Source organism: Mya arenaria, chromosome 2, assembly GCF_026914265.1.
Source record: "Mya arenaria isolate MELC-2E11 chromosome 2, ASM2691426v1".
NCBI lineage: Eukaryota > Metazoa > Mollusca > Bivalvia > Myida > Myidae > Mya > Mya arenaria.
This window is the reverse complement of record NC_069123.1, coordinates 26,369,515-26,378,855: the sequence shown is the minus strand read 5'-3', so window position 1 is coordinate 26,378,855 and position 9,341 is coordinate 26,369,515.

The window sequence follows — 9,341 nt, the reverse complement described above, 5'->3', positions numbered from 1 at the left end:
AAATGGAAATGAAAATACCCATACATGTTTAAGACTTTAGTGTACGTCAAAAAACAAATCAATAAGGAATTGAATTGTATATAGAAAACACTTTGCAATTCGTCGATTGATTTTCTCAATACCCGAAATGGCGACCTAGTGTTTAATTTATTTTTTTCAAAAATGTTTAGAAAAGCAAACCATTTTTGAGATTGAGTTCGGAATAATTAGTAAATGTTTCAATAGTAAAACCCTCAATTTTTACCACCATGATGCCAATGCGTATTACGACGTCCAACCCTTAACTGGGCGGTATTGTAGAACAGTGTTCTTTCGGTGATACCTCTTATACAGCGCAAATGTTTGGCCTGCTGCTGTAAAGCACACTTTATATTGTAATAGGAAATGTTTGTCTCATTATCTATATTATTATTTATTTTTAATGGAAAAATATTTGTCTGCTAGAATTGCAAATCGAGAAACGCAAACGTATATGATCTGCCATAATATATACACTGACAATTTTTTTGTTTTTGTGTTTGTCAATAGGAAACTGTTCTCCTGCAATATTATATATTGATGTTTGTAATAGAAAGTTGGTTGCCTGTACGAATTTAAATTCAGGAAAGTTAAAATATAAGTAGTCTGCCACAACATATGACTACGCGTGTCAGTTACTTTTTATGACATTATTGTTTCCGTTGATAAACGAATAAATAAATAAAAAAGCCTGTTTCACCTGCGCTTATGATTAGCCGAATACCGCAAACAACCGTTTATAAGTAGACGGACTATTGAGATCATATCCATTAATCACTTTTAACGGAATGAATTTTCTTCAAAATGGTGACGTCTCATCTGGGTCGATAATTTCATATTTTGTGATTTGTGTATTACGTCATTTTCCTGTTTAAAAACAGAAAGTGATGAAAGTTTGAGATATTTTTCCTGAAATATTGAGTAAATATATGGAGGATATTTTTATCTCAGTGTTATACCTTACACTGAATCAGCACAATTTCTTTTTCCTTTGTGATTATTTTCGGAAACTTTTAGTATTTTCTTTCATTTACCCCTTGTTTTCAAAGAGTGTTTGCTACGCTGCTACCCTTGGGACGCCCCTCACACAAAAATCGCTGATGACTTAGCTTTCATTTAACGTAGCATGCAATCCAATGCATACGAAATAGTTTAACGTCAATACTTATATATTGAAATACTTACAAAGTGGAATACAAAGAGAACATTCCGTTTGGAGAAATTATGTGACGAAACTCTGATTGTTTTAACAACTGTTATTTGCACCTTTTGTGCTTTTAAAATCAAAAAGCAGCAAACTTAGGATTGCATACAACCTGATCAATATTTTAAGATTACCATCTTCATTTGTCACAAGGATTGTCATCTTCAATGATCTCTCAGACAGAAATAATGATATGAGATATTTTTGTCCCTAAAATATAGAGCAATTTCAGCTTAAATCAATACAAACAAGATCGCTACAATAATTCATTGAAACAGATTTAGATCATATTGTTCAAAAATGAGTTTATTTTTTAGGCAAACGTTATTAAAAAGTTTCATGAATTAAAACGTTACAAGGAGAAACCCAGTTTTTATTTTAATAGTAATCTGTTTACTCTAGAAAAGAAGGAATATTTCTATCAAGACGAAATTTTATTTGTGTTAGGAAAACTGTCAATACTTTGTCGACGAATGACCTTAAATACTTGACCCTTGCAACTTTTAAGTGCATGTCAACTGTCTTTAAACTTGGCATAACGCTTCTCGACGAAAAACATCACACTTGAAATATTATGAGGTAAATGCAGTGAGTGAATGTATTGAGGTCTTCTCAATTCTATAACACTTATCCTTGTGAATAACTTCCTCCTTTGGAATCCATTTTTGCGCTGATATGACCTCCAATAGTATATTTATGGTATTCTATGGCATCTGTATGAGGTACTGGAAATTAAAATAAAAGTCAATATAATGATGCTGGCCTGTTTGGATATATTACAAAGCAGTACAGTTCCCCAAAAGGTAAGGAGTTTTATTGTATTAAGTGTTTTGTGATTTGTTGTATTGATTCTTCCTGTCCTTAAATATTTTATTGTCAACGACATATGGGTATAATAAATGCACGTTTATAGAAGTGTAATCAACTTTTACAATGAGCAATTCAAGAACCATTACCACTAATGATTGATTTTGATGCTAGGAGATATTGACGACGTTGCGTTTACCACATCTTCCAATGAATTATTAAAATTGGAAATACAATTTTCCAATTACACTCACGTGGACGTATAGGCGGGGCACACGGTGCATTGTCCAAACATTTTCGAAACGGATCGAGAATACCCTGCCACTGTCCTATCTTTCTCAAGATCTGACATAATAAGCATTAAATTTTATCAAAATTTTGTCTTTCAATTATGACAACCAATAGGACTAGTTCTCTATATGCTTAAAGTAATGGGGAAATATATTAACTGTTAAACTTAAATAAATTAGCTAGCTGTTGCCTGGCCATGTTGTAAAATTGGATGCGTTATATTTCAACCTGCTTCTCCACTACCTTCTGATTTTCAAAGTTTTTCCAGTATTTTGATGCGTTAACACCCCTATTAATATAACAGTGTTAATACGTCTGCCAATACCACTGACTCATGTTGATAAGAAATGCAGTAATATCTACTGCACCTCAACTTATGTTATTAAAATTATGGACGAGCGATCTACGGATTGCATTATATCAACCATGAAAGTAGTAAGTGTAGTAAATATTTTGAACCACTTTGCCAAAACAGCGTTCAATAACTTCTGTGCTTATAAGTGAATAGCAATGTAATTAATCAGCAGTAAAACAGTTATTGTACAATCAAGCTCCTGTGTAAAACTTGCAAACATTGAGTTCAACCTTCACTTGATTGGTCTGTCATGTTATCATTAACTAATAACCTGGTCAATTGTTATCAAGGTAATATAACATAAATACTCTTCTCAGAAAACTATTGTCCTTGTTAGCAAATATTGTCCATGTTAACAATACATCAAAGGAATTATATATTGGGTAACCGCACTGTCCATCAGGAGAAAGTTCCAATGTGTTTGAGCATGCTTCTATTATTTCGTTCACGTTGCTTTAACATTGTAATTACTATTGGTGGGTGTATGTCTTAAGCGATCAATGCAGCTTTGAAGCAAAGTCACATAATTTCGATAACAAAATATCAAAAGGCAAAAAAAATAAAATGTGAACTCAAGATGAAAGATTTTTAAAGAGTAGTAGTGAACTATTTTGCAATTAAGGGTCGGCAGCGATGAAAAAGTCGATTTAGGGACCAAAATTTTAAATGTTTTAAAAAATCAACTTCTATCTAGTTTTGAGGTTCAATATTTAGCAAGCATGCCTCATATATCCGATGCAACATGAAAAGCTGTAATTTGGAGATGAGCATTTTTTACGAAGGAATATTTTATCAGCATTAATGTTTTCCCGGAAAAGTTTAAATACAAAAATAATATTTTTGTGAGTCAAATTTATCGGAACTACCCAATCAACAATGTCCTGTGACTTTGTGTTGATCGCAGCTATTTCATAAAAGATATATGCATTTTTGTAACCCGGAAATGAATTTCATCTACGAAATTTCATTATTTTTCTGAATAACTTTCTTATTTGAAAATATATCATCAAGATATCTTGAGACATTGTTGTAAAGGTAGTCTGGGGCATTTTGACATAAAAACAAAATACTACAGACCTTTCCGTAATAATGTGAACGCTTTTTTATCCAAAACCTGTTAAAATCGTTTTTTGTAAAATTTGTTTAACTCCTAACTAACCCAAAACATGTCGCCAAGAATAAATATTTCACTCCAAAAAAAGATCGTTCCTCAAATAATACATTTAACGTTTTAGTTTTTGCCCTTCCCAACCCACTTTTGGGGTTTTGGGGCATTGCTGCCGGACCTTAAAGGCAGCTATTCGACTATTCCTACAGCAGAGGTATTCAAAAAGTGTCTTCTAACGGTTGAAAGCGGACCGTGCACGAGAATTTCGAGTAATCCCACTTGCCGATACATTGTATTAAGAAAGGCCATGCTTATAATCAAATGTTTATCTTTCTTCAAAATATTTATATTTATCTATTTATGAATCTGTATTTATTTATTTATTTGCTCACTAATATATGCAATACACTTAGCGTCGTTTAAGTCAGTTACGGTTACACGTATTTTCAAAAATGTCCTCTTTCAGACGTAAGAAACCGTTTCGCTAGGACGCACACCAATTTTATCCTCGGCTTTGCCTCGGACAAAATTGGTGCACGTCCTAGCGAAACGGCTTCTAACGTCTATAAGAGGACACTTATAAAGAAAAACTCGTACTGTATCTATTACATTTAGGATGCTTATATATCAAACATTTTGTGGTTAACAATTTGCTAGGACAACTTATTTATCAAGTCCGAATGTTTGTTTAACATTTATTATGGGGAGCAGAATCTATCCAATCGTGAATATCATTATACACATAGAATGAACTAATTTGTGTTTACGTTATGTATTCAATGACTTGACACCCACGTGCAACTAACTTGCTATTAATGAAAAATACTTTTAAATCGTGAATGACACTCCAACCGTGGATATATAGTGAATAAGTTGCAGCACTGTATGGTAAGTTGTAATAGTTTGTATTATGTTATTCATGTGTATACTGTCCATCTGACGAAATTCAATTATGATGTGATGTATGTTAAGTTCTGAGGTTATTTGTATGGTATATATATTTTGCCATGTTTATGGTTGTGTAACTGGTTTCTTGGCATATTAATTTTGTAAACTTTTGTATATTAGGCAAGTGGCAATACTATAGCTTTAAGAAATGTTTACTATTATCCTAGAAAATGAAATTCGACTTAATTTACCAAGTTAGATAACTCTAGTTTGCGTTTAATGCAAATAATTGCCCTTTATTATTCGACTCAGAAATTCTGGTTCAGGGTTTGCATGTAAGCACACATAGGTTAATATCTCAGCAACTACTGGATATGGTATTCAACCATCCAATCTACTTAAATAACCAAGCAAGATAACTCTTGTTTGCATTAAATTCAAATAATGGCCCCTTTTTTATTCAACATAGAAATTCTGGTTAAGGTTTTGCATGTAACCACTTTTAAGTCAATGCTTCAGCAAATACAGTATGTATTGCATTGAAACTTTACACACAGGCTCCCAACCATTTAACCTTCTTATTTAATCAAGTAAGATAACTCTATCTTTCATATTATATAATTTTTGCCCCTTTATTATGCGACTTAGAAATTCTGGTTAAGGTCTTGCATGTTAGCACACATAGGATAATATCTCAGCAGCTACTTGATGTATTGCATTGAGACTTTATACAATGGTATTCAACCACCCAACCTAATTGAATAATCAAGTTAGATAACTGTGTTTTGCAAATAATGGCCTTTTATTATTACACTTAAAAATTCTGGTTAAAACTTTGCATGTTACCACATTTATGTTAATATCTCCGCACATCATGTATTGCATTGAAATCTAATCTAACAGTGATCCATGCATGTTTTGCCAAAACTTTTCAATCCTTACACGGAAAAGCGGTGGAATAGTCGAGCGCGCTGTCTCTGTGACAGCTCTTGTTGAAATCCAAATTAATTGTCGATGAAATGTATGTTACCTTTGCCCATTTGGATAATCTATTAGATTACAAAGTTGAGTTTATTATTGCAATTATGATTATAAGCGTAATGTCATTTTATTTTTGGTGAAATTTGTTTCTAATAAATATTTCTATGGGTATTATTTGCATTTTTACATTCTTCTATGAACCATGGATTTCTGGCTCGTTTGGATTCTTTACTTTTTTTATTTATTGGGGTTCTTAATTTACCAATTTATTTAGACGAACATGATTTTATGATATGAGTAAAACGATTCGTCTTTTTGTCTATCATCTAATTTTAGTTGTGTAATTGCGTTAATTCTGGAGTTTATAAGTTTGGTTATATGTATGTTGCTTTTCAATGTGAAAATGAGTGCACAGTTCTGAAAACTCATTTATAATTGAAATTGTGAAGTAATGTATACTATTATACTATCAAAATCGTTCCTGTTTAGCAACAAATATTCTACAGTGCTTGAATCGTTCAGACCTTTGAAAGTGTAATTGAAAATGTTTGTGGCGTTGCCAAGGCGACCATTGCCAATTAATAAGTTTATTAACGTACAGAATGGTAATAACTTTTTGCAATACTCATCAATAATTTTGTCTTTATTATTTCGTTTCGGGATTCCTGCTTTATCCAAGAAAGTTTTATTATCAACATATATGTATCTATCAATTGCAATGAAATATTTACAGAGTTCTGCTATTCACGTCTCCTGCTAAGTTATTGTGATATTTTATTTACCAGTTTCTAACAATTCAAACATGATAATTTCATTTTGATTGATAAAACGAAAGTTTCTGGAAGGAATATATAAATAGGTACATCATTTTGAATTCCAAGCTTATTTTGAACCAAATAATACCACTTTGATTCAGTTCTTCAATCGATATTTTTGTTTTGAGTTCCTGTCTATAATGAATTGTCACACCGATACTAGTATTTTATTTACGTGTATTTCTAAATTTGTTTCTATATAAATGTTTACAATCATACCCTTCAAAATCTAAATTGAAAGTGGTGTTTTTTGATAACCATGATAAGTTTTCACTCAGAATTATGATATTATAGTTTTTATGTAACATAAACAATCAGGATCTGCTGATTCACGCACTAAAGCGTTCACCTTCCAGCTAACTATCTTTAGTTGCTTCTCTTGACATCACTAGTTACCGGAAGTGGCTGCCTCGGTCTCTCAAATATTTATTTTGTTTTGTGCAAACATCAGTTGTCTATTTTTCACGTATTGTTGTCACAGTAAATTTATTTGATTATACTCAAAGTTTAACTTTTTTAACCCTCAGCACGATCTCGGTTGACTTTCTCTAGGATATGTTTTGTTTCTTATTGATGACACGAAGATGCATCGTGCCCTTTTGTGCCTGGTTAAGAATAAGGATGCATGATTTATTTGAAAAATGTAGCTAGGCCCATACATCTGATAGACATGATTAAATATGTTTCTTATAATTGCTGAGTGATGCCCATTTTCGAGTATCAATACTGTACTGACCAATGATTTGATACAACGATGAACCGCAATGCGAAACTGTTTATTCCTTAATTGAAAAAAAATACTTTGGCATCCGGATGTTGTGCTCTTCTTTGCAGTTATCGTTATGGTCATAAACACAAAACAGCCTTGCATTTTATTCATGGCCCCAATATCACAAAATAATTAGATTTTGCATCAACTGGAAACATTATTTAAATACTGTTTATACTTGAAAAGGAATACAAATGAGAAATGGCTCTTATCACTTCTTATTTATGTATCTATTCAAAGTTCTATGGCAAACATTATTGTATGGCATATAACTATGGCAATAAAATATGCATATTGAAAAATGATGCTTTTGATTTATTACCCACATACATATTATGCTCTGGAATTTCCTTTCTGTACGATATTTAGAAATGATTTTGATCAAGTCGATAATGCACTTTTATTACGAGAAAAAATGATACACTTAAAAAAGTAATCATGAAATGTTGTTGCGATGATTTTTGTAATATATGGCTTAGCACTGTTGGGCTATTAGAGGCTAGGACTCATATGTCAGCAAAAACCGCTGATGATTAATTCCATTGCTGTGTAAGAACAGATACATTGCGATATATTTGGATTCGTTTCGGACGAATAAAACAATACATTCCGACATAATTGTTTTTATTTAGTTCAAATCGGGTCAAATCATAGTTGGAAACAAATACAATGTAATTTGTCTTCTTTATCTCTTGAGTAACATTATAAACAAAATCGGTAGAGGAAAAACAGAAAGTGTTAGTCAACAAAACAATAGGCGTTAAGGTAATATACTTTAGCTATTTTTTTTGTTCAAATGTCTATTTAAATTCTTTATAATCAAAACAGACGAGGCTACCAAGAGATCTATACCGCTCTTGCATCAGACGAAGTGACATAATTATTAATCTTTAAAAATAAATTATTTTGTTTCATTATTATTGCGATCTTACACTTAAAAACATTTAATTCTATGTCTTAACGATGACACGTTAATGTAGTTTTTTTCAGATATGCGAGCTAAATTGCATGCAAACGTTCTCGTCATTTCGGAAATAACGTTGCTAAAAGTATACCCCTGAGTGCGAAATAAATTCTCAAAAAATTGTGAAATATCAAGTTGATATTCGCACGATGGTGATGCAAAAGATAACACAACTGTTGAATTTATATACATGAATTTATAAAGACTGTCTAGATTACAGGCATTCGTTAAATATCTAGTGTGATGGCAGGAAGCAATTTCACATTCGAAAACTAGAATAAGAACATTCAGAATTGCATAAAATCTGAATAATAACTTGATATTCCAATATCAATTTCGCAAGGGACTGTCATCTTTTATCATTTTTAGGAAGAAATTGTGATATGTGACATTTTTGTTTCCGACGTTTAGAATAATTACCTTCTAAATCAATAGATACAAGGACGTTTGGCCACCATATCAGATCCTAATGTCGTTTTGAATTGATGGGGAATACGATGGGCATTTAAAACAAATTTGTCATATGTCTTATGCAAATAGGAACTTAAAAAAGGGTTACTGTTTTTAAAAGAAAATTATAGAATTGAGATGAAATCAACCATATATGTTAAAGGGCTATTAATAGTATACCTAAGAAAACAATTCAATAAGGATTATATTGATAAAAATTAATTCGCTGTTCGTCGATTGTTGTCCCAAACACCTGAAATGACGACCTGGTATTTAATTTGATTTATCAAAAATGTATAGCTAACATTGCGCAAACAGTATTTAAGATTAAGTTTGGAATCATTGGTTATATTTCTTAAAGTAAAACCAGTGTTTGACAATGCGTCTTCAAACGTCCAATTTTGAACTGAGTGATATTGTAGAACATGGTTCTGTCAGAAATACCTCTCACAAAGTGCAAATGGTTGGCCAACTGTTGTTTTTCACAAGATATATTGTAGTATGAAATGTCTGTTCCATATAAATAGTTTTTGTTTCTTGGCCATAAAAAGGGGTTCATCTGGTAGAATTGAAAATCGGGATGGTAAAAATTCGTGTCGTACCATTTTTTATATACTGATAGTTTGTTTTATTGTTAATAAAACATGTTTACCTGCTATTGCAAATTAAGAATTGCTTTTTGGTGGGTGAA